Raw genomic sequence first — 24293 nt, 5'->3', positions numbered from 1 at the left:
GTAGTGTTTCAAAGCAGTCTTCTTCGCCATCATTTTCTATTGAGTTTGCTTTCTCCACAGGCAGTATTAAAGTGCACACTCTACTGGGCCTGGATATACATCCATTTTTTAGGGTCCAAAAAGGGTCCTCAGACTAGTCACTCATTTTTATTTCAGGATCAGGCTTGGAGGCTCTGATTTCCACACAGTCTTCCTCCACATTGGGGTCATCTTCATAAGTTGAAAGGTTCATAAGGCTTTCTATATCAATTTCCTCTGTGTTGCTTGAATCTGGTTTATCGATTTTGTTCGAGGCAGACAATGGCCCTCATTACAAGTCAGGCGGTGGACCATGGTGCTATTAGCTATTAGGCTATTAGCACCATGGTCCATGCCGGATTCCGCCATGGTGGATGGTGGAATTACTGCCCCCATTCCAAGGTGAGTGGGGCGGTAATTCCCCATTCACCATTTGCCCTTCCCCATTCCCATTTTTGCCCCATAGGGCATAATGAGGATGGGGAAGGCGCTAATTACGGCACCGTAAATTACGGTGCCGTAATTAGCACCAAGGTCGCTTAGCGCCTTGGACTTTAACGCCTGCAAAAAGAAGGCATTAAAGTGTGAATCAGGCGTTAAGGGTTAACGGCGCCGACGGCGCCGTTAAACCCTTAACGCCCCACTTGTAATGAGGGCCAATGGTTTTGTCAGCATAGCCATTTGCTTTGCTTCTCTTTCTTGAGCAGCATTAGATGATTTTTCTGCTCTTCTGTTATTTGGTATTTTTCACCCATCGGTGTTTACTGTCAAGTCCACTGTTTTAAGATTTCTGAGGAATTTTCTCAAATTATTGATTATTTTCCTTTTTTCTAAGTTTGGATTTTTTTAGTGGTAAGAGACTTTACATCACTTGTTTTGCCTATGTTTGTCTTTACTGCGAAGATGGAGAATAAGCCGTTCGACACTGGTGCCAAAGGGCCATTTTTCGCCGCCTCAGTCTGCCGAGTCTCTGTGATTCCTTTTTGCGGCTGCCGTTTTGATGATATTTGGGGACAATAAGCTTGATCACTTGCGCCGACTGGCAGCTCCAACCTTGCTACGGGTACCACACCAGTTGCTAGAGACTCATTCTCTGGCGGATTTCCTATGAACCCCCTCCATTAGCTGAGGCTGAAGGTCTTGGGGATAACAGTCCCTCTCCCACACCAAGTGGGATAATTTGCGGTGAGAGCAAGCTTTCACTTTGCACTGCTTTTTCCATTATTAAGGTTGCAGCAATTGTGAAGGTAGACTCTTTCACGTCTTCATCTTTATTTTTTGTTTTGTTGTCTATTGTTTTGTTACAGTCCTACATATTTCGGCTTTTGTACTGATGTTTGGTTCTCAGAGGGTTGGTTTGAATGAATTCCCCTTGCTCTTGTGTGTTGAGAGCATGCACAGACATTGACCTTTGTTGACCTTTTAGTAAACCAAGGGCTTCTCTGGCTACCTCAGACAGTAGCTTTTTATCTTCATTAGAATTGCATCCCTGCTCCAGTAAGATTTTTAGCACATTTTCATTAGTTTTGTTATCATTTGACACCTTTATGTTGTTCAGTCTGATTTCATTTTCAACGTTCATCATCTTTGAATTTAAGAGCGCAGTGAGAGTGGTTAGGTCTTTGATATTTTAATTCATTTGCTCATACATTTTAAGGTACGGAGTCACTGCAATGGTCACTGTAGACATGATTATGGGTTGCAATTCTGCTGAGATTTGCATGATTATTTCTCGAACATCTACTTTTTTTTCTTGATGATACATCCTTCTTTTCCAACTTGATCATCTGATTTTAGGGAAAGCACGTTCCATTAGAGAAGAATCTTCTGTTGTGTCATTTGATGAGGAGTCAGTTAAGCTCCTTCTACTTGTGAAGTTTAGAGTCCGGTTTGCTAAACTCCTTTCCACATCCGCTGCTTTATTAAATTGGGCTTCATTTACATGTGCTCTGTTTTCATTATCCATATTTTGTCGATAGTTTGATCTTACTTGCAAACAACTGACAGATGAAGATGAGCTGAGAGCAATTCTCCTGCATTTTCTAGTATGTTCCAGTGTGTTTTTCATTTCTATTTCTTTAGTTACAGGCATAGGATTAAGGTTTACAGCTTGACATGTTTCCTTTTGATTAAAGTCATAGTTGACATAATTAGCAGAGTTTGTTAGATTTCTGTCCTCATCATTGCGATTTTTATTTCTAATATTAAAGTCATAATTCATCTGATTTATGTCTAGCAGTAATTTATTTGCCACAACCAGCGATTTCCTTCTTTCAGCACTATTTACTTTTCTCCCCCTTCCACATCATCATTGATGGTTAGGACGCTTGTCCGATTCATGACCATATTTAGACACACCTCGTTTGGTTTGTTATTTTTATTCAATTCAAATTGCAGGTATGCCGCCTTTCTGCTTACATCAAATGGGTCTGCGCCCTTGTTCAGATATTGAATTACTTCTATTGGACTTCTGTTGTTTTCACTGCCCTCTTCGATATTTACAGGGGTGCTTTTCCCAGTCTCAGCCCCTTTGGCACAAAGGCCACAATGGCCACGACCCAAAAGCCGGCAGTCATCAGTGAGGCACACAGTTGTCAAATGCAGTGCGTCTTGCGTGGGCCTCCATGCTAGCACACGTAGTTGCGGCACAGATGTTTCACAGAGGAGTCCTGTGAAGCTTGGACCGAATGCCGGTAAGCACTTGGTGCTGGGGTAGTGATTGCACACTCTTTTTCCGTTTGATGTACTAGTGGTGGTAGCATGCGTGCCAAGAGAGCGGTTTGTAATGTTAATCGCTGGTTAGGTTTTTGAAAGGCTTGTGTGTATTTCGTAGATGCAATAGCACGTGCAGCTTTTGGTAATGCTGCGCATCTCCACAGATTCAAAATGTTCGATTGCAATTATTTGTTCAACTAGACTACTGAGCCCACACATATCCCCTGGGTCATTGCTCAAAACCGACCCACACACAGAGTCACTCACAAAGTTAGGCACCAAAGCAGTTACAAAAAACACACTGGACTCGCATTCACTACTCAAAACTTTGTTTACTTGTTTAGGTGCTGCTTTCCACTTTGGATCATTGAACTCCGGTCCTCTCGTGTTTAGACTCCCATGTCCCACCTGGAGCTGTGTCTGCGGGAGCTCCAGTTGTTCTCTTAATTCCATTTGCACAGAGCAAGATGTTATTTCCTTTAACGCGGAGCCTGCAGGGGCAACGGCAGCTGAGTCTGGACCTGATCCGAATCCTCCTAAAACTCCCAAGACTCAGTGCCGACTCTGCCCTGCTCCACAGAATATTGGTGTTTTTAATGGTAACACCTCCTCCTCTGCAATGAAGTTGGTAGAAAGACTTCCAGCACACGAGCTCAGCACAATACAATTGGGCACTTCCGCCTCTCCCAAGACTCAGCGCCAACTCCGTGCTGCTCCGCAGAATATTGGTGTTTTTAATGGTAACACCTCCTCCTCTGCAATGCGAAACATCACCAGCACCTCAATTAACCTCATATTTACCTAAATCTGTTGGTGATATTCCAGACTCAGGTTGGCGGTGAAATCTTCCTCAGCCTTTCTGCCTGCCTTGCACAGGGTCAGCCCAGATAAGGATTCTCGAGACTTCAATTTTTCTAAGGATCGACAATCCAGGAGCGACAGCTTCAGCTTTAGTCAGCTTGCAAGCACTGAACTCCATCTGCCTAGCACCCAGCACTTCTGCCTCCTTCATCCATCAGTGCCAGAAGAGGAATGCTTCTCTACTCAAAACCCTTTTTTATGACACCCCTTGTCAAACAAAAGCACCTCCCCTTGTCCAGACCTACCCACATCACACAATTTTTCTCATTGTGCTAACTGCATTGCTGTAGAGACAATGTTTTCATGTTTCTCTTGCCCTTCCTGCTCCAAAACAAAGCCATGTTTTTAGCAGAACAGATCTTAACATTTTTCAGCTACCACACAATGCAGATCCAGCCTGCACTTTGACACTTCATTTTTCTTTCCCATTTTCAGAGCATAATGCATTTTCATCAGTCTGTATCCAGCTTATTTCATGAGCTAATTTGCACTAAATGTTATTATGGGAATCTGTCACATGTTAAATGGGTTGGGGTAATTAGTATGTCAGATTTAGGTTAGTATTATATTCAGTGCAGTTCAGTTCATTGAAATAGTATCCCTAAGCGAAGTGCAATTTCAAGCATGTGCTCTGCGGATTGGCTTCTACTTCATTCTGTCTGAGACTCACACTCTTGAGTCCAGCAATGTGTTTCACACCCTTGGCCCTAGCTAAAGTTCAAACCCTCGCTAAAATGTGAATGCGAAACGCTGAGTCTAAATGTTGAAATGCAGAGTCCATAATCCTGTAGTAGGCTGTTGCACCATCTTGTTTTTAGAGTGAACTGACTCAGTGATGCTTTAGACAAGCTGGTCAAGAGCAAAACGATGCCTGCCCCTACATTTGAACTTACATTTATTAAGACGCATCAAAAGGGTGGCATTCGAGCACAGAAGAAAATGTAGACTCTACCAGGCCTAATGCCATGTCTGATTTTATGAGGAGCATCATAAGGGTGATGTTCGAATGGGGGCTGTGACACGGTAGGTATTTGGGACTCTTATCTATTTTGGCTGTGTGTTTTCAGACTGCCGTGCATGTGAGAGTGTGGAGAAAAACAGAAGAAACTAGTTTTAAAAAATGTATTAAAAAAGGAGCCACCATACTCTAGTTTTAGATGCCCCATACACTGTTGTTTAGCCTGTGCATCGTCAGTCATGCTATTATATCTTGTGCCTATTAAATGTTTCCCTACCTAGTTTCCTGTCATGTATTATTCTTTACTTTGTTTAACTTCACCTACTTTACATTACTACATGAGCTGTGTTGTACTGTTTTGATCTTTTAAGTTCTATTGCATTTTAAAACCTGAGGTGAGCCCCCCTTTACCTTACAATTTATAACCGCGTTATAATAAAAGTCAATGAACTGCAGGTGTGCGTATGAAACAAAAAAAATGTTATTATTATTATTGTATTTGTGTATTTATTTGTGATAAGTAGTACTTAAAATGACTGTTTTGGGGTACAGTGTGGTATTTTAGAACATTTTGAGTACATTTTTGATCTTCTGAAGGAACACTGCATTTCCTTCATTGGTTAGGTGTACTCCATCATGTCTATAGAAATTGGCCATGTAGAATTGTATGTTGTTGTTTGGAATCCATAATTGGTTGTGGTCTCTCATGAATGCTGAAACTACTTTATGAACATTTCTCTGTGATTTCTCAATTTTACCATTAACTCTCGTTGTCCATCTCCATTTTCGCCTCTGAGTCAAATTGGAAAAGATAAATATGGTGTGGGGAAATAGTTCCATTATTTTTCCCTGTCTTGTTTCATCATTAAAGTAAGAGACACACCTTCTACATTCTCCAAATCATTGCTTCCACAATGAATTAGTATGACGTCTGGCTGCCCTGTACTTCTCAGACTGAACAATTTTGAAAAAACTTGGAACCTACTTTAAGGAACTCATGGTGGCAACAGTAAAGACAGACACAAGTGATCACAGTTCAAGGGTGTTTATCAAACTGCAAAAGTGGGTGAGATAAAAGCCTAAATATAAGATGGGAGCAAGCTTCGACCAACAAATGAAAAATAAGGCGTCCTTGTGGCGTCTTGTCGAATCAAAGGGGCCTATACTAAAAAAAAAACTATTGGCAAACCTTACAACTAAATACAAAAGTATGTGGGATAGGATTCATAAGAAAGAAAGAAGTGTTCAGAAATATAACGTCAGGATGCTGTAGTCAGGGTCTCCCTTCCCCACCTTTTGAGCACAGGATAACGTGGGACCTTTGAGCACAGCATACTTCTCGAGCTTCCCCAGCATGAGACGGCAGTTCCTTTCTCAGCGTTCTCAGCTAATCAGGAGCCTCGATGGACAAGTCTATTTTCACTAAAAAGTCTCTTGCCTTCAAGGGTCGGAAAATAATAAAACCAAAAAGTTCCTTTCACTCAATATTTAGGGTGATAGTAGCTCACCCCTGGATCCCCATTTTCCGAGATCAGACCCTCCTCGATTTTCAGCCTCCCTCTGCTGGGTTCACTATGGCTCTTCTTCACTCATCTTCTCCTTTTACATTCACCAGTCTTTGGGTGACGACTTTTCTGCCAGGCTCAGAACCCATCTCGACTGTTTGCTTCTATTCAGTACACTGGTACCAGTGGCAATCACTGATCTTAATGTCTTTTAAACAATGAATTGTTGACATACTTCCATCTGGTTAATTCTTGCCACACATAAGGTTCTTTCTCCTTTTCTATCAAATGCGATTTGTCTCCCGTAGCTTTCAATGGTTTGCCGGTCAAAGTCTTTCGATTGTACAGAGGCTTTTGCTAGACCCCTGTGTGACCACTTTAACCATTCCTTTGTGGCCCTTCTATGGCCTTCTCGCATTCACATATAGTTGGGATAATGGCTTCTCACCCCTGGATCCCCCTCTGCCAGGCTCAGACCCCTCTCGAGTGGTTGTCTCCCGCCACTGGGTTCGCTATGGCCTTCTCACTCAATTTCGCTTACAGCATTCGAAAATCTCACTGACTTTTACCCAGTACAATGTGGACATCCCCCTATCCCGAGTTCACTCTTGCCATTTTCCTTCGCTGGATGTGGGATACACTTTTACGTTTTCAATAGTTTGTCAGTTAAAGACTTTCGACTGTACAGGGATTTAGCTTCGACCCTGTATGACCACCTTAACCATTCATTTGCGGCCTTTCCCAAGGCCTTCTGGTATTAGCAGTTCCAACAAACACAGTATTGACCCGAATCTCTCGAGTAAGCACCCACGTGGTGCCAGATCCCTCTGCAGCTGGTCTTCCCTTTATTCTAACAGTTCTTTGAACTTTCCTTCATTTGCTACTTTGCGGTTTTCATTAAACACAGTACAGTTCTTATTGGTTCTACCCTCGAATCACCGGCTGTGATGAACCGCTTGGCTTTTCAGAATATCTGGCGTCAAGGCTGGTACCACGCATCAGGCTTCTCTCTCGGTCCTGCTTATCAGTGTAGACACGCTCCATGTACCGTTGACATCTGCTGCTACATACTTGAGCTACTGTCCGCGGTTTTACGATTCCTTCTGCAAAGGTTTTGTGGGTCTGGGTCGGAAAGGGCAAGGTTGCATCTCTCCTTGTCAGCGTCTCGATATTCTCTGCCTTTATCCTCCTCTTGAACTGCCATGCCTGGATAGCTGTCTTGTTGTGCAGTCTGCCTTTCTCTTAGTGTGCTCTCGTGCTCCACCTTTTATCCCTGTGTGAAAGGGAAAGGGCGTCAGGTGTGTGTGATTCTGGTCAATTGCCTGACCATGCCTGACCCCTGTATTGGGACATGCCAGGTAAACGGCTCAGGTGTTAGTCTGTTGTTTGTGGTGTACGAAAGTGTTTGTGTCGGAAGAGGATATGGGAGCAGTGTTTCGAATATCCTACGTGGTAGGTGGGGGAAAAGGTGTTGAAAGAAGGGGGTGTCAGGTTCTCAATCTTGCGCAGGGGTAGCACGTACACCTACCTCCCCGTTGGGTCTTGGCACCTGGCTAGGTAGACAACACAGGCCACCGCGACCCGCCGGGGAAAGAGGGTTAGGATCCGTTGAATTGGATAGGTAGGGGGTAGTTAGGGCAACCGGGTAAAGGGGAGGAAGGGTTGGAAAGGGTTATGGATTAGGAGGGATTAGGAAAGGTTCGCCTTGATGTGTTCCGCCTGTGTTCGACGGTACTCCGCCCATGCACGCTTCCACACTCCTAACTAACTTGCCCCAAAACACTGTGACATAAAGCAAGGTTCACCAACAGCATTCAGGACTTAACATCATAGGAAAACGTTATGGACACGCTACAGCTTCTGACATCGATTTGGTAGTTCACCAAACCTCAAGGTTAGCATTATCCTTAGCACCCAACACCTTTAGAAATAACCAAAGGAGCACTTAGCTTATTGCTGATCCCGGGTTGCTTGCCAGGCGACTGCCAGAGTTCTTGCCGTTAGACTACGGCGGCGCAGCGGGTTCAGGCTGCTGATACAGCAGGGTGCCGCTACAAAGGAATCAAAAACAAGAATGAGCTCGGGTCGCGGACTGGGCCCATCACTTTGCACACACACGCTGATGAGTTCCCCCAAGAATCAACAAGGTCGTGTTGCTTCACACGGCAACGAAAAGATTTAAGCTGGGTTACGATTCGCCCCAAGAATCTACAAGCCGTGAAGACCGTGTTGCTTCACACAGCACATAGCGACGAAATGGTTAAGCCGGAACTTTCCTCATTCCGGCGCTCGCATTGGCTTAGAAAGTTGTGGGGGCTTCCCCACAACGTTGCATGCACTACTGTCAAATAGCAAGGGAAATGCACTTATCTTGCCGGAGGCGCGGGGCCTGCAGAGATCACAGGCGGGGAATGGCCCCGCGGGTCACAGCCTGCAGGAGCCCTCAGCCTACACGTCCTCTCCAGTCCGTGCCTGTTAGCGCAAGCGAGAATCCGGGCGCTCGTCGCGCGCATGCGCGGATCGTCGGGCGTTGTCCCGTGTAGTTCTTCTGCTCGTGAGCACGCGAGCTTGCTGGGACTTGTACTTCCGGCTACCGGATGGCGTTTTCTGCCATCCGCAGCCTGTGTTCTGCAACGTGGACACAACAGTGTTTTAAAATATGGTAGTTTATGGCTCCTACAAGACCCAATCCCCACACTGGACACAGCTGAGGCTGTGGTGGTTCTGACAGGGGGATACTGTATCTCAGCCATCCATGTCCCACTTCCACTCCCCAAGGACTCCCATTCTGGTGATCTGCCCTCACTGGTCCGCCGCCAGGAACTGTATGCAATATCAATGGCTGTGTCCTGGCCAGCTGGGTGGCAGAACCCAGGGACTAATCAGGGAGACACCTTCAAGTTTCTCACACTACGCATTCCCCGTAATCCAAACCATTAATTGTAAAATCTCACAAACCAAGGTCCATGTTAATATTTAGTTTCTCACAAAAAGCTAGTAATCAAAACAGCCAACCGTCTCCGATCAGCCACATGTTTTTTAAACCAGCCATGATATCTGCAGTCTTTCTCTGTGTCCAGGAAAATGATACCTAGTTTACATTTCTAGTATTTTGTGCGAGCAGGGTATGTATGATATGTGTATTTTGGAGTTTGCAATTGGATGATGGTACTGTTGTATTTATCTGCAGCTATCCAGCAGCCACTCTGTGTGCAGCATTGCTATCCGCGGGTATATTTGGACCCATGTGCAGCCGCGGCTATATTAGGGCAAATGGAGCGTCGTGTGTTTGTGGACGTGTGGCAGCCGCGGCTATCTGACATTTTGGCAGGAGTAGCATCATATATGCATTGAGTTTTTTGGGGGATTGGGAGAGACCAAGGGAGTGGGGAAGGAGCATAGGTAGTGTGGTGAGGCTGGTATGTGTGTTAGGGACACTTGTTTGAAGTTTGCGGGAGTGGAAATGCATTTTTAATTAATGGTTTTTGCGAATAGCCGCAGCTAACAGCAAACATCCACAAAGGACTTTTGCTTAACCATGTCTGTAAAAAGCACGTGCGTAGGCGTGTCTATGGTTTCCATCATTTTATTGGTTGTGCCCATAGGCACGGTTATATTCAAAGCTGTTTCTATAAATATACATTGGGCCTCATTACGAGTCCGGCGGTAACCGAGGCGGTAAAACCGCCTGGTTAACGCCGGACTCGTATTACCATTCCGCCTCCGCGATTCCCGGAATTACTGGGGCTTTACAACCCCGGTTTCCCGGGAATCACTGAGGCGGAATGGTGTTAATCCCCATTCCACACGAGTCCTATGGGACTCAATGGGAATGGGGATCATGGAAACACCGGCAGCATCTCGCGATGCTGACGGTGTTTCCTCGTCCGCCTGCAGGCGGGTGGTGTTAAACCCGCCAGGTCAGACCTGGCGGGAACATCACCTCCCGCCTGCAGGAGTCGGGATCAGGCCGTCCGGAAACAACGGTGGCGGCAAGGTTTACTGCCACCGTTATTTCCGGACCGCCTGATTTGTAATGAGGCCCGTTTTCTGTGCAATAATCATATTGTTATGTGGATAAAAAAGCACAGAATTGTATTTGTGCATGTTATTTGATCTGCTTAGATGTTACCTTATTTCATTTGAAGTTTTGAAGGCTGGCTTAGTTTGATTTTGGGCTTGCATAAAACTGTACATGTATTTGCGGAAACAAAGCAGGATCTGCAGCCGAGTCTAATAGCTGCGGCTAAGAAAGATGCTTGGTGGGGATAAATAGATTTCTGTACATTTTTTTGTTTGTTATTGTTGTTACTTTTACATTTCTGTAGTTGTCTGTGATAGGTTGTGGTGAAAATGTGTCATCCATTTTAGTAGTGTTATTTGTATATAGTCCTCTTTTTTTCGTATTCATTTTGGAAAGTATAAAAGCAACAATTTTCTGCAGTTTCATTCTTTTGATTGCAGAACTCTGCCTGGGTTGCAGGAGTGTGGGTTATGTGAAAGTAAGTGTTATTCAATATTTACATGTTTGAAGGTTTATGTGCAGTATTGTGTGTTAGTTATATTAATTACTGCTATAAGTTGGTGTTTATTATCATTTTTTTTTTTTTTTTAGTTTTTATTTAAAATTTTGTTTTTGATGCAAACGCATCTTTACAAAATATCAATACAGCTCATAATAAAAACTTTACTTTCAAACATTATATCCAAAAAGAAAAATTTAGAAAGATTCCATAATTCAAATGCTAAAACAGAAGAACCTCTTAGCGAGGTAAATATCTTGTCACATGTAAAAACAGTAAATGAGGAAATACATCTATTGCAACATAAACTTTACATTACAATTGACACATTTAAAGCAGCTTCAATAATTTTTACCAAGCGAACAGTCGCAAGAATAATAGAGTTGCAAGATCCCCATATGCAACGAGACCAAATTAATTCTCTCCCAATTTCAGAATTTGTAAGGGTAAGGGCAGTAAGAATAGATGTTCTGTCAGTCTCAAAGCACGGACAGTAAAGAAAAAGATGTTTTAAAGTTTCTGGAATATTAGCGTTCTTACAAAATCTACATGAAATGTCTTCCATAAAATTAGTAGTTTTCACCCAGTGTTTTGTTCGTACCTTAGTGTGTAATAGGTCTAAACGAAAACGCATATACTGTGTTCGAGTTTCAGCACTGGGACAAAGCACCAAATAAGAAAGGCGCGGAACTTGCTTGTGTCTAAAAGACGCATATTCTGAAAATGATGAGTAATTGGCAATTTGATCGCACGTAGTTGCCCAATCATTCCAAAATAAGCGTTTGTGTGCAGTAATTATTTTATCTTCTAATTCATTAGCAGTTATATTTATACCACCAAGTATAGAGTAAATTCGCTTCTGAAAGTTCCCTATTGACCTCGGATGTGAAGTCTGGAGCATCAAAAAGAGATCTTCATAAAGAGAATTCTCTAATGGGAAATTCATTTTTGCGAAAGTTTTCAGGATACGCCAGTTATAACGCGCTGCCAATGAACTAAGCCCTAATTCATGGCGCAGAATGGCATTAGGGAGATACACTGGCAATCCTAAAGTTGTCTTCCATAGTTTAGCTTGGAGTTTGTCCAGGAAGGACGATAGGTCAATCAGACATAAGTCAAGACCATATAAGATGATTGGTTCAACTTTCTTTAGATAAAACTCAAATAAGGGTACCAGAGAAAACATACAATATTTTTGAAAAATGAATTTCATTTGATTTTGCAAAGGGATAATTTTTCTACACAATGTTTTTTGCCAAAAAAGGGCAGAAGAGTTGTTAGCAAGTAAATAACCTAAATATGTAGTCTGAGTCACAATTTGAAGGCGATTCTGATTGACATGCCAAACATATTTTCGCAACTTTTTCTTAGAAGTAAGAATTGAAATGTTGGATTTTGCAAAATTTATCGTAAGATTATTTGATATACAAAAATGATTAAAGATTTCAAGTTTTTTCTGGAGACCAGAATGAGTACTATCAAAGAGTAGCACATCATCAGCGTATGCTAACCACGAGATTTTAAGGTTGCCAAGCCGAACCACGTTAGTTTGTGACAAATCCCAGAGTTCCTCTATGTCAGATAGATAGAGGTTAAATAATGTTGCCGCAAGGTTACACCCTTGTTTCACACCTATCGACGTGGGTATATCCGCAGTCACTAGACCAGTAGAAGAAATGCGTACCTTAAATGAAGTTTGGTAATGTAACAATGCTATAAGTGCGACCAAAGATGATGGAAACTTCAGTTTAAGCATTTTTTCCCAAAGTTTACTGCGAATAACGCAATCAAATGCGGAGGAAAGGTCCAGTGACGCAATAAAAACGGGTCCACTAGAAACATTGTGCGCCCCCTCTATTAGATGTGCCAAAATAGTTGCGTTTAATTGAGTTCCCATATTTCTTCTAAAGCCCGTCTGGGCTTTATTTAATATACGTTTTTGCACGATATGTTTTTCTATGTCTTGCAGAAGAAGCAGTGCAAAAACCTTGGCAGCAACATCAATGAGTGCAATGGGCCTAAAATTTAATGGGTTATTTAGCGGCCCTTTCTTGTGTAGTGGAATGATAATAGAATATGTCCAAGATATTGGAATCTTTTTTGAGACAAAGATAGATTGAAAAATCTTCAATAGTGCGGTAGCCCAAAAAAGGGGATCATCCTTAATGACACATGGTGGCAAACCATCTGGGCCCGCACATTTTGAGGGTTTTAGTTTAGATATGGCATAGAGGACGTCTTCTGTATCCCAAGGACAGAGCGAAGGAATGTGTGAAATTAAAACCTTTATATCAACTTCATTGAAGCATTTTGGTAAGAGATATTTGCGTTGGAAGAAAGCAACCCAGGAATTGCCATCCAAGGCAGATTCGAACGAGGGTTGGGTGTTGTTATTAGTTCCCCTAAGTAATTTCCATATGTCACGGGTATTCTTATTGCAAATCATTCTTACAAGGTTTTGATTCTTAGTTAGATGGAATGAAAAGCGTACAGCTTTTATTTTGTTTTTATGAAGCCTTACTATGGCTTTTTTAGCATTTAGATAATTACTGCTCTTCATGTAGGTGAGTTGATTTTTCAAAATTCTTAAAGCAGTATTTCTTTCATGCTTTAATTTACATATTCTAGTTGAAAGAAGGTTTTCCCTACATGATGTAATGTTTTGATTGATAGAAGCATTTGCAATATCAACTAAGTGACGTTGTATCATATGCAAATTCCATGCTAAAATAATCTGTGAATTGTTGTCATCATGTAGGGAAATAGGCCACCAATCACGATTTACAAGGAAAGTTAGTTGGCGGCAGGTTGTAATGTTCCATCTAATAGACAATAATTGTCGATCGCTATGTACGAGGGCTAATGTTTTCAGTCTGTCACAAGACGCAGCTTTCATGGATAAAGTGGTAGACAATATGGCATGATCTCCATAAACTGGGAAATGAGTTCTGATTGGATCCAACAATCCTGATAGTTGTGTTGACACCACAATATAATCAATAGAAGATTGTAAATTTCCCCCGCTTCCATGTAGAACAAGAAGTTAGACATTGTGGTTGTATTACAACAAGATCCCAATGTGTAAAAAATTGTGCCCATTTTTTACCATTTTCACATGCGATTTTAAAGTGAGTAGAGGATTGGTTCTGCGTAAAGCAGATTGTAGGATCATATAGATAAGCATTAAAGTCACCACAAATGATGACCATAATGTCTGGCAGCATGCAAACAATATTTAGCAACATATCATTTAGGATGTGTAAAGCAGAATCCAAAGAAAGGGAGTTTGGATTCCAATATAAAGAAACTAACAGAATTCTTGTCTTTTCAAAGAGATCAATGTCAATAATTGTTGCCAGACATAATCGGTTGGTAAATGTTTGAGATATGGTAAATAATAGTTTGTTGTTAATTAAGAGAGTAAGGCCTCCACTTGGACGACCAGCTAAGGGATGAAAAGCAACATTGTGTATAGCAGTAAATCCATCAAATTGAAAATCATAACAGTTCATTGTTTCCTGTAAAAAAAAAATAGAAGGCAGATCTTCATAACACTTATTGCCATACCATGTTAACAAGTTGTTAAAACCACAACAATTCCAAGATTGGATAAGGATATAGTTACATTATGATTTCGTAGTGAAAGTAGAGCTAGAATTGGGAGTCCCCCTTGAATCAACTGCTGGCATTAAAGGCAAAATACCCAACAGACCATTTAGCGCAGAAGTCAAAAGGGCTATGTTTGCCAGAATTTTTTCATTTTCCAAAAGAGGGGATAGAGCATTATCGCCTACAGATTTAATTTTTGGTGGCAAAGGGGGTTCGAATTCCAGAAACTGCATCGCTCTCTCAAGAGAAGAGAAAGCATGCAGTGTAAGCCCCAGAAAGCTTAGATCGAGATTATGTTCCCAAATCACTTTTGCAATTATCGGTGACATAACCTTACATAACATCCTGTTGTTATTAATTAGGGGGAGCTTTATCCAAACAACATCAAGAGAGATTAAATTACGCAGTGCTGGAATTTTATAAAGCGAGTTCATTAGAAATGAACGATTTATAGGCACTAAGCCATTTATCTGGGGGTTACTGGACCATCCGATTAGGGTTTGCATATCCTCAGGAATATCATTAAAGGAAAAAAATTCCTTATCATCTGTTGATGAAGTGGAAGAAGAAAGTGCTAATGGCACCTGAGATTCCACGCATGGAGATCCATGTACAATTTGGGAGTGGCCAAGCGTCACTACTGGTATAACAGGGGGTGCAAAGGATTCTAAGGAGGAGGCTGAAAGTGGCTTCAACGTCACCTTAGCAGGACTCTGTATATGTACCGCTTTAGTCAAAGCAGGAACAGAATACACAGAATTTTGCAATGTTGGATTGTTTTTAATCTGTGCATTTAGAACAGGTGACGTATGGTGAATCTGTGCTTGCACAGTCAAAGACTGTGAAGTAGGAAGAGAATTACCTGTTTGTAAGGGGTTGTTTACATTGGTGCAGTTTGTTGTTGTTTTATTCTTCACTGAGGGAAAAAAAGAATTCATGTTAGCTTGCACCATTGAGGTCCCAGTCACGCGACCGTCCGTACTTGGCACTATTAATGATCCAGTATTAGAACAGGTAGTGGGCTCAGCCATCGATGTACGAGACGGAGAACAAGCACCTTTTTTTTTTCTCCTTTTTGTGAATTTTGAGTCGAGGGGAGTTGAAGAGCACATAGACTTTCTTCGTTCAATTGACTGGCATTGAACTGAAGGTCTTCATTATCTAAAGAGGAAGCATTAATTAGCACTTGAGAAGTGATTGAAATAGCGTCTAAAGTTTGTGGGGGAATCGTGGACTTACATGGATTTATCGTAGACGCTTTATTTAACTTGGATTTATTTCTCCGTTTTAGTGCCCTTAAATATGATCTTTTCATTCTACGAGAGGAGTGATAAAAATTGGATGAAGATTCAGTAACTTCTGAGCTTTCCTTGTCTTCTTCTTCTTCTACTAAATTAGTAAGGGCTGAAGGACTATGCAAAGGAGTTTCTAGTATAGTATTGCTCGGTTTAAGATTATCGGTTTGAAACAAGTCAACGGAGAACAACTGAGAGTTAAAGAGCAACTGTTCAATTTGAAGAATTCTTTCGTGCTGCAGATGGAGCACATTTAGTGGATCTATTTGTGGCATAGTTCCATCAGGCAATATTGAAGTGCTTGGAGGGGTAACAGCATTTGCAAAAGATGTAGGTCTCCCCCTTAGCAGAAAAGTTGCATCTAGAGTTTGAGTTCTTTGAGAGGCATGAGTTATAGTTGGCATAGAGGAATGTAAGCTCTTCATTATGAGCTGAGCACTGCGTTCTGCGCAGGCGCTATGAGGGGAATGACATGCTTCCTGAGCAAGCATAAAACCTTCAATTTTAGCGAGTTGTATAGAGTTATTTGTGATTGAATCTTTAATGTCTTTTAGATGCAAATGAGTAAGTTCATGGCCTTTATCTAATAGGTTTAATATGCTTTTTAGATTACTAAATCCTCACAACACCTACGAAAATGCCCTCAAACTTTTATTAAAATTGTATCTGATAAACAAAATTATATGGCCAAGGTTGGAATATATCAAGCAGGGAAATCACAGTACGCGCCCTGTTACAGTGGGACCCGCCGCCACGCGCCGCGCACCGCGAACAGCAAACAGTCCTTTGCGGTGCTTCGCGGTGCGCTGGAGCCCGGTGTTTAAGAAGAGGCGTGAGAGGCGTCACTAATCACATGGGCAGATCAAAAGGCGGAGCACCTATACAAGGAATAGTAATCAATGAATAAGTAAAATAGAGAACAGGAAAAGAGTGGAGTTCTTGTTCAAGTACTTGTGAAGAGTTTTCTGCTTGGGGAATGGGAGACAATTGTTGATGGGATATAAAAGATTGGGAAGGAGACGTTTGAGGAAATAGTTTATTTGAAGATTCAAGATTTGAGGGATCATCCAGATGGAGTTTCTTGGGAGAAGTAGAATCTGAAGTTGGCGAGCTGCCTGAATTACCAGGCGCAAACAAACTAAAATTGGATTTAGACAAAGTAATTGGGGGATTACATATAAGAGAAAGAGTGGATGGAGTGGGATGAAAGTGAACTTGTTCACGCAAGCCACGGGATTCCGCTGCTGGAGTAGAAGGACCCAAAGAGAGACTGATACGTCTTTCCAATGCAGCTATAATCCCGGGTGCAAGCAACGAGGTGTCGGAAATTGGAATGGAAATTTTATCTGGCATTATAGGGAGGATATCTGAGTTATGATCTTGCTCATTAGCTGTTTTCAGTGAAAATAGGCTTTCAGTTGTTATTTTGGAAGTTAACACTGAAGAACAAGGTTCTGAGTAGGTATCAGAAAGATGGTAGGGCGCCAGTAGCATGTTTGCAGTTGACACCGGGATTGCTTGATGTTGCTTAGGAATAGCGTGAGGCATCCCTTCTTCTAAAGAATGAGATAACTCCATTTTAGGTTTTGAAGGAATGTTAGCTAAACGTTTTTTGATAGAGTCTTTTATTCTTTTCCCGTTTCTTAAAGTAAGTGACGAGGTATCCATCAAAAAGAACAAACACAGTACCTTAGATTACTAAATCCTCACAACACCTACGAAAATGCCCTCAAACTTTTATTAAAATTGTATCTGATAAACAAAATTATATGGCCAAGGTTGGAATATATCAAGCAGGGAAATCACAGTACGCGCCCTGTTACAGTGGGACCCGCCGCCACGCGCCGCGCACCGCGAACAGCAAACAGTCCTTTGCGGTGCTTCGCGGTGCGCTGGAGCCCGGTGTTTAAGAAGAGGCGTGAGAGGCGTCACTAATCACATGGGCAGATCAAAAGGCGGAGCACCTATACAAGGAATAGTAATCAATGAATAAGTAAAATAGAGATAATTATATATCTCACATAAACAGACTTCTAATAGAGCTAAATATATAAAGCAAGATATAAAGACACGAGCAGCCAAAAGTCAATGAAGTTCATAACATTTAGTCCTTTAGTCACCTGAAAGAGTCAGGCAAACTTGGTGTTGCAGAGAAGTACTTCCTCCAGCTCGAGCGGCATCCCGCATCCAACGAGTGAGGCACTCCACAGAAGTCCAAGTAAATGAAAAATGAAGGGTCTGGCGAAACGAACACCAGAAGCAAACGGACCACAGCACAGCAAACAGTCCTTTGCGGTGCTTCGCGTTGCGCGCGCGGGTGCGCTGGAGCCCGGTGTTTAAGAAGAGGCGTGAGAGGCGTCACTAATCACATGGGCAGATCAAAAGGCGGAGCACCTGAAAGAGTCAGGCAAACTTGGTGTTGCAGAGAAGTACTTCCTCCAGCTCGAGCGGCATCCCGCATCCAACGAGTGAGGCACTCCACAGAAGTCCAAGTAAATGAAAAATGAAGGGTCTGGCGAAACGAACACCAGAAGCAAACGGACCACAGCACAGCAAACAGTCCTTTGATTTTTTTCATCTGCTCTGATTGCGTGGCAAGTATTTATTGATGTATTTTTTAACTTTCACTAACATGGACCTACAAAATAAGATTTGTCAATCAATGGCATTTATATGTAGGCATTTAGTTTTTGTATACATGTTAGTGTGGTTGAAGGTTTATTTGATTTTATTTGTTGTACTTTTAAGGCAGTTTCAGCTATGCAGTACTCTTAGCTGTTTTGAGTTTTTTGTGAGGTAGTAGTACAATTGATGGTGGTTTTTAAGTTCATTTTAGTAATTTTTATTTTTGTATTATGTTGTAGATGTATCCTTCTCATCATCCTACTGGATTTTCAACAGATGTTGCACAGTTAACTTCCGTGAAAGGTCAACCTATATTCAAAATATAGTGGTACTGCTGGAGATGGGAGCAGCACATTTGTAGACAGTTTTTGAAAAGACTTCTTTATTAACCTCTCTAGCATTTTTGCTGATTCTTGGGTATAGTATGATTTTACCTAACCCTAAAGGTTTGACTTCCAAAGGTTTGACCCCCAATTTCCCGTATATATATGTATATGTATAGGGGTATGGTAGGGGGGCTTTGGGTGGTCTCCCCGCACATATATATTTGCGGTAACTTTTTTAAAAAATTGGAACTTTTGGGAAGTCGATCCTTTGGGTTCGGTAAAATCACTTGGAGCCGATTCTTTTTTTTTAATCAAAATTTTTTTATTGTTTTTTAAAGGCATGAATAAACACATTACAATCATCTCTCTTCATTACAGGGGGGAAAGTGGGACATTACTAAAAATCAACATATCCTGAGGGGGGGAGGGGGAGAAAGGGGTGAGAGAGAGACAAACAAAAACCAAAGAACCTTCTAAGAACTCAGCATCAGGGACCCCAGTCCAACGGACCGTCCATCAACATTCGGAAAAGCATATAATGTAGTCTTACAGACCATGCTCATTCTGCCCTGTGTTACAGAGCCTCACACCGTCTCCATCTCTGTGGTGACGCTTCTGGTAGTTAGGCGCGGCCTCCTCCCACCGATTCCATATCTTGTTTAGAACCGATTCTTGAAATTGAGTGCTGCAGGTGTTTCAAGTCTCTGTGGTTGTTGGTGGCAGCACATTCTCTGTGGTTGTTCGTGGCAGCACATTTAATGTGTCGAGTTTGATTCTGCACAACTACTGCTTACACCTAGCTTTGTTATTGTTTTTTTTATCCTAGTTGGATTTTCTTTCCCAATGACCAAATGGTTGGTATGTGAAAGGAGAACAACAGTGTTATATGCACAAATGTTGTATCTTATATAGTGCATGTGATGCACTGCATACAAGATATGAGGGTCATAAAAACATGTGTATTACATTGTGTTTCTTAAAGTGTTTGTGTTGTTTAACTGATTATATTTTCTTTTTTTCCAGATAGGATATTATTATATATATTTTTTAAACATAGATGATTAACTGCAACTACGGTGTAGCCCAAAGGGCCGTTGAGTAATGGAGGCACGTTAACCACAGCAAAGAGTGGGGAGGGTGGTAGCCGTGGTTCGTTGGTCCATAACCGTGGCTGTAAACCGCAATGTGGAAAAAGGAAGCTGCAATGTGGAAAAAGAAAGAGTCCATTATAGGACTGATCTATTATGTATATATTTGTAAAACATCTATGTGACTTTCCCCTAAGGTTTAATATTGTAAACATGGCTAGAAAAAAAAGTAAATGAACTCCAGCCGTGTCTATGAGTGAGGAGTTATTATGTACTCTTTTTAAAGTCTCCTCTGTTATTCATATTTTACGCTAAGTTATTTGCAATCCTATAGCTGTGGCTACTGCAAATGGAGTACCATTGGTATATTTAAGATTGTGTTTAGGAGTAGCAACGACAAGGGGGTGTTTGGCCGCGACTATACCTGACCCACCCTAATGTAGGCGCGGTTATGGAACATTTTTGGAGAAAAGAAATGACATGTAGGTGGTGTTGAGTGTAGTGTTTTAAAGGGTTAGTTTAACATTTGAAATACTTTTTATTCATTAATAATACATAGAACTGTACATACTTGAAAAAGGTAAATAAATATGCAAACAAAGTTTGTTAAAAACACGTTTATTTGGGTGAATGTGGTTGTGGCTTTTCTTTTTCTCTTTAGTCGGAACACAAGATACATCTTCTTTAGCCGAATATCTGGATATTTACTGTGCATGATTTGTCTTACATTTTCAATGTCCTTTTTGATTGTGATTGTACTTGTTTTTTAACATTAAGAGTTGTTTTAATTCTTTTATTTAATCGATGATTAGTTCTGTGGGTAGTTCTTGTGATGGTTCTTCTTTGATTCTTTGTGATACTTGAATAACTTCTTCATCCTTTTGAAAATATTAGAAATATTTTTCACCAATTGAAAATATAATCCACTTTAAAAATATTTCTGTTGGTTGTATAGTAGGTACAGTATATGTGTTTGGTGACTGATATTTGTTCCTTAAAATATTATTGTTAGTCTCATTTTACATAAATATAAATAATGGACTTACAAAATCCTGAATGTGGTGTATTCTCGTCTGATTCCTTTTCTTCAGTGTCTTCTTGTTTAATTACTTCCTCTGTGGGATAATTGTTTTCCAGCTATTGCATGTAGTGTTCCATTTTAGTGTAGTATTAAGGAATGCTGCTTGTCACTTCAGATATTAGAATTAGCAATGGAGGAAGAGTACATGAGGAGAGAAGGTGGAATGTTTGTATTTACTTTCAGATTGGCTGTTCATTGTCTGTGTGGTGGGTGGGTGCCAAGAGGGTGTCATGTACCTCAGATGCTGTTGAATTGTCGAACCTATCAGACAATGTATTTTTTTAGTGTTGTTTTTATATGCCAATAAAACTGTAAATTATATTTCATCATAGTATTAAGAGTTTTTCAATATATTACATATATGTTGCTTGAGAGTGAGGTATAGTTGTAGGATATTGTGCTATTTTGCTGTTATATTTATTGTTTGATTGGATATTTCAAACATGCAGCCACTTTTAGAAGGAGAACATGTTGATTGTTCAGAAGACTTTGGAGAATTTGAGAATTGTGATAATGGGGTTCAAAGTGATGTTGAGGACATAGGTGATGTGTTGTCAAAGCATTGGCAGTTTTTTTGGTTCTATAATATTATTTTAGATGGAGTATTTGAAATGAGAGGTTTATGTTGCAATTGTGGAGAAATTCTTTTGACACAGAACACAAGTTTTTTTTTCTCTTTGGGAAAATTAATGTATTATTAATCATCTAAAGAAAGAGCACAGAGAAATGTTGCAAGATTTCATTAATTGTAATGGAGGTGAAGAGTGTTTCTCTCAATGAAAATATATTTTTTGGTTATATATTTTTAAAAGTACCCAAAGGCTCCGTTAAGTGCCACCCAAAGAACTTTTTAACTATATTGGAAAAGGAAAAAACTTTGTGCCTTTTTTTTAAATAGGTTACAGCAGCAGCCAATGAAATGTTGTGCCCTGTTAGATGGATTTTAGCTGCGGATATCACCAAGCCAATGGGAAATTGTGTATTTTTGGCAGGTGTAGCCGTGTCTATGACTATCGCCTTAGCCACGTGTATTGCAATTCCAATTTCTGTGCATTGATCATGTTGTTTCATTGATTTTACACTACACAATTGTACATGTGTTCATGATTCTATGCCCGCATGTCTACTTTTATGTTGTTTAAATTGTCACCCCTTGTCAATATGTCTTTTTGAATATGTAAAACTGTTACGGGTAGCCATGTCTACTGGATGTTGATTCGATCTGCGGCTATGAACGGTCCATTCATACGTTGTACTTTCTGGTTGGCTTTGGTAGCTGCGAGTATGAACCCGCTCATTGTAGCCGCGGTTATAGCCACTGTTGTGGATTAAAGACGCTGCTCAGTTCGGTAAAGAAAGTGATGGCTGTGTGATGGAGTTCATATAAAAATATGTTACTTGTTCCATTCCTGCTCAGCATATCAATGCTGATCTACGGAATAAAGTGGAAAGGTTTCAAAGGCACTCATGTGGAAAGCACCATCAGAGCAAATACAAAAGTAAAGACAAGTACTACACTCAGTGCAGATTTGGCTTTCCAAGGCCTGTGACACCAGTTGGTCATGTGAATAGTTTGGTGTCAACTGTTCGATACCATGTTATGAGTAAGTCACCAAGAAATACAAACAATTTAAAAAGAAATAAGGAATGCCAATTCATTAATGATTACAATCCTGTCATTGCTCAGATTTGGAGTGCAAATATAGACGTACATTATATTGCTCATGATACAACAGCTGTTGCTCATTATGTTACAGCATACATGCCAAAATCTCAAAATGAGCAATGCAGCTGAGGTATGGGCTTATTTATCAGCAGATAAAAGTCTTATTCAAAAGCTTCTAATTTTTGGTCTGAAGATGTTGTCACATAGAGAGTGTGGTGGCTATGAAGCTGATGATTGGCTAACTAGTTTGCCTCTGTATGGAAGTAACATTAATGCACTTGGCCCAGCTAGTTCTAGAAATCAGGTACTTAAGCCTTTGAGTGAAATTCAGCAGTTAGCTAAAGCAGTATGTGACAGTACAGAGATTCTGAAAACCAACTTGATTGATACATATTATCCAAATCTATCTGTAGCGTTGGAGGATCTTCGTTTATATGTAGTAGCAGAACGCTATCGAAATATTAAGGCAAACACTGATAGAGGACGGTTTAAAGTACATGGATGGAAACATGAGAAGGCAAGTCTTATCAACCACATGAAACTGTCTTGCCAAACTGCAGAGAAAACAGAATTATTTTATTTTTGTTGTTTGCAGTTGTTCTTCCCATGGTGTGCAGAGAGTGATTTGCTTGGAAGTTTTGAAACTTTTGAAGAATCATTTTTTGCTAAAAAAAAAGAAGCTTCATTACATATCCAAAATGTGAGCAGTACTCAGAATTACTCAAGAAAGAACTACGACAAGAAGAACTTTTGGCGGCTGAATTGGCAAAAGAGACTCCTGAGGGAAGTCAAGATTCTGATGCAGAAAGTCAAAATGTGCTTGGTGAGCCAATTATTCAAACTGATGTTGAGCTTGCCATGGAAGAAGAAGAAAGTGCAATGCAACAAACTAAAGTTGTAGATGTGAATTGTGATGAAATAGTAAACTTAATGTAGAGCAAAAAGAAGTCTATTATAAAATTAAGGATAGGTTCTTGCATGGTTTACAGCATGACAAGCATGAATGTTCTTGTGAGCCATACAAACTGGTATTGTTTACGTTAGTGTACAAGCAGGAACGTGTAAATCTCTTTTAATTTATGCAATAAGAGCTATGAGACAAATGTAACTGATTGCTCTTTGTCATGTATTCTAACTGCTCCAACAGAATTAGAAGCATTTAATGTAGGAGGTGTTACTTTACATCAACTGTTGATGCAACCAGTGAAGCATGACAACAAACTAGAGTATTGCAAACTTGTATGAAGTGCAGCACAAGAAGTAGGAAATGAGGAAATGTTCTCAGAAAAATAAATATTGATTGTAGATGAAGTAAGTGTGGTGTCTAACTTGATGCAAGCTTTAATTCACTTGTGAATGCAAGAGGTTTTGAAGACTCACTACAACGTTTTGTTTGGAGATAAACATGTATTTGTTTTTGGAGAATTGTTACAATTAACTCCTGTGAAAGGTCAACCAGTTTTCGAAATGCTGCAATCTAAGGATATGCAAAAATGTATAAGGAGTATTGGTCATTTTAACCTTTGGAATTGTTTTGGATATTAAGGTGTTTTATGTGACCCCATATTGATGATTTACTACTGTGTTAGAATGTAGAAGTGTTTGAATGTGCCTTTAAATTTGAGAGGTTTTATGAGGCAGTGCACCTGACGAATGCTAACTTGGTTATGATGTTTGACAACTTTCTTTTGCTTATTTGTGGAGATTTGTGGATTCTGCTAGCTTACTGGGAAAGTTCATTTGAGAAGTGGTTTGGGAATTGTACTGTGAAGTTATGGCTAGATTATGCCATGTATTATTAAAGTCTTTTGGCATTTCAGGCAAAATACACCAGGTAAATGGCTTGTGAGAAATTATGAAGCAAAGTTAAGAAGGTGAATTCATAGTGGCTAAGTAGTAGGGTCTTATAGTTTGCATTTCAGCTTTTGTACAACAATGTATAAAATGTGTATGCATGCTTTGCTATGATTTGTTAGGTTTTGAAAGAAATGGGTACTGTGGTGTATAAGATTAGCTCACTTTT

Source organism: Ambystoma mexicanum, chromosome 8, assembly GCF_040938575.1.
Source record: "Ambystoma mexicanum isolate Mex_15411 chromosome 8, UKY_AmexF1_1, whole genome shotgun sequence".
NCBI lineage: Eukaryota > Metazoa > Chordata > Amphibia > Caudata > Ambystomatidae > Ambystoma > Ambystoma mexicanum.
Note: the sequence above shows the minus strand (reverse complement) of the source record.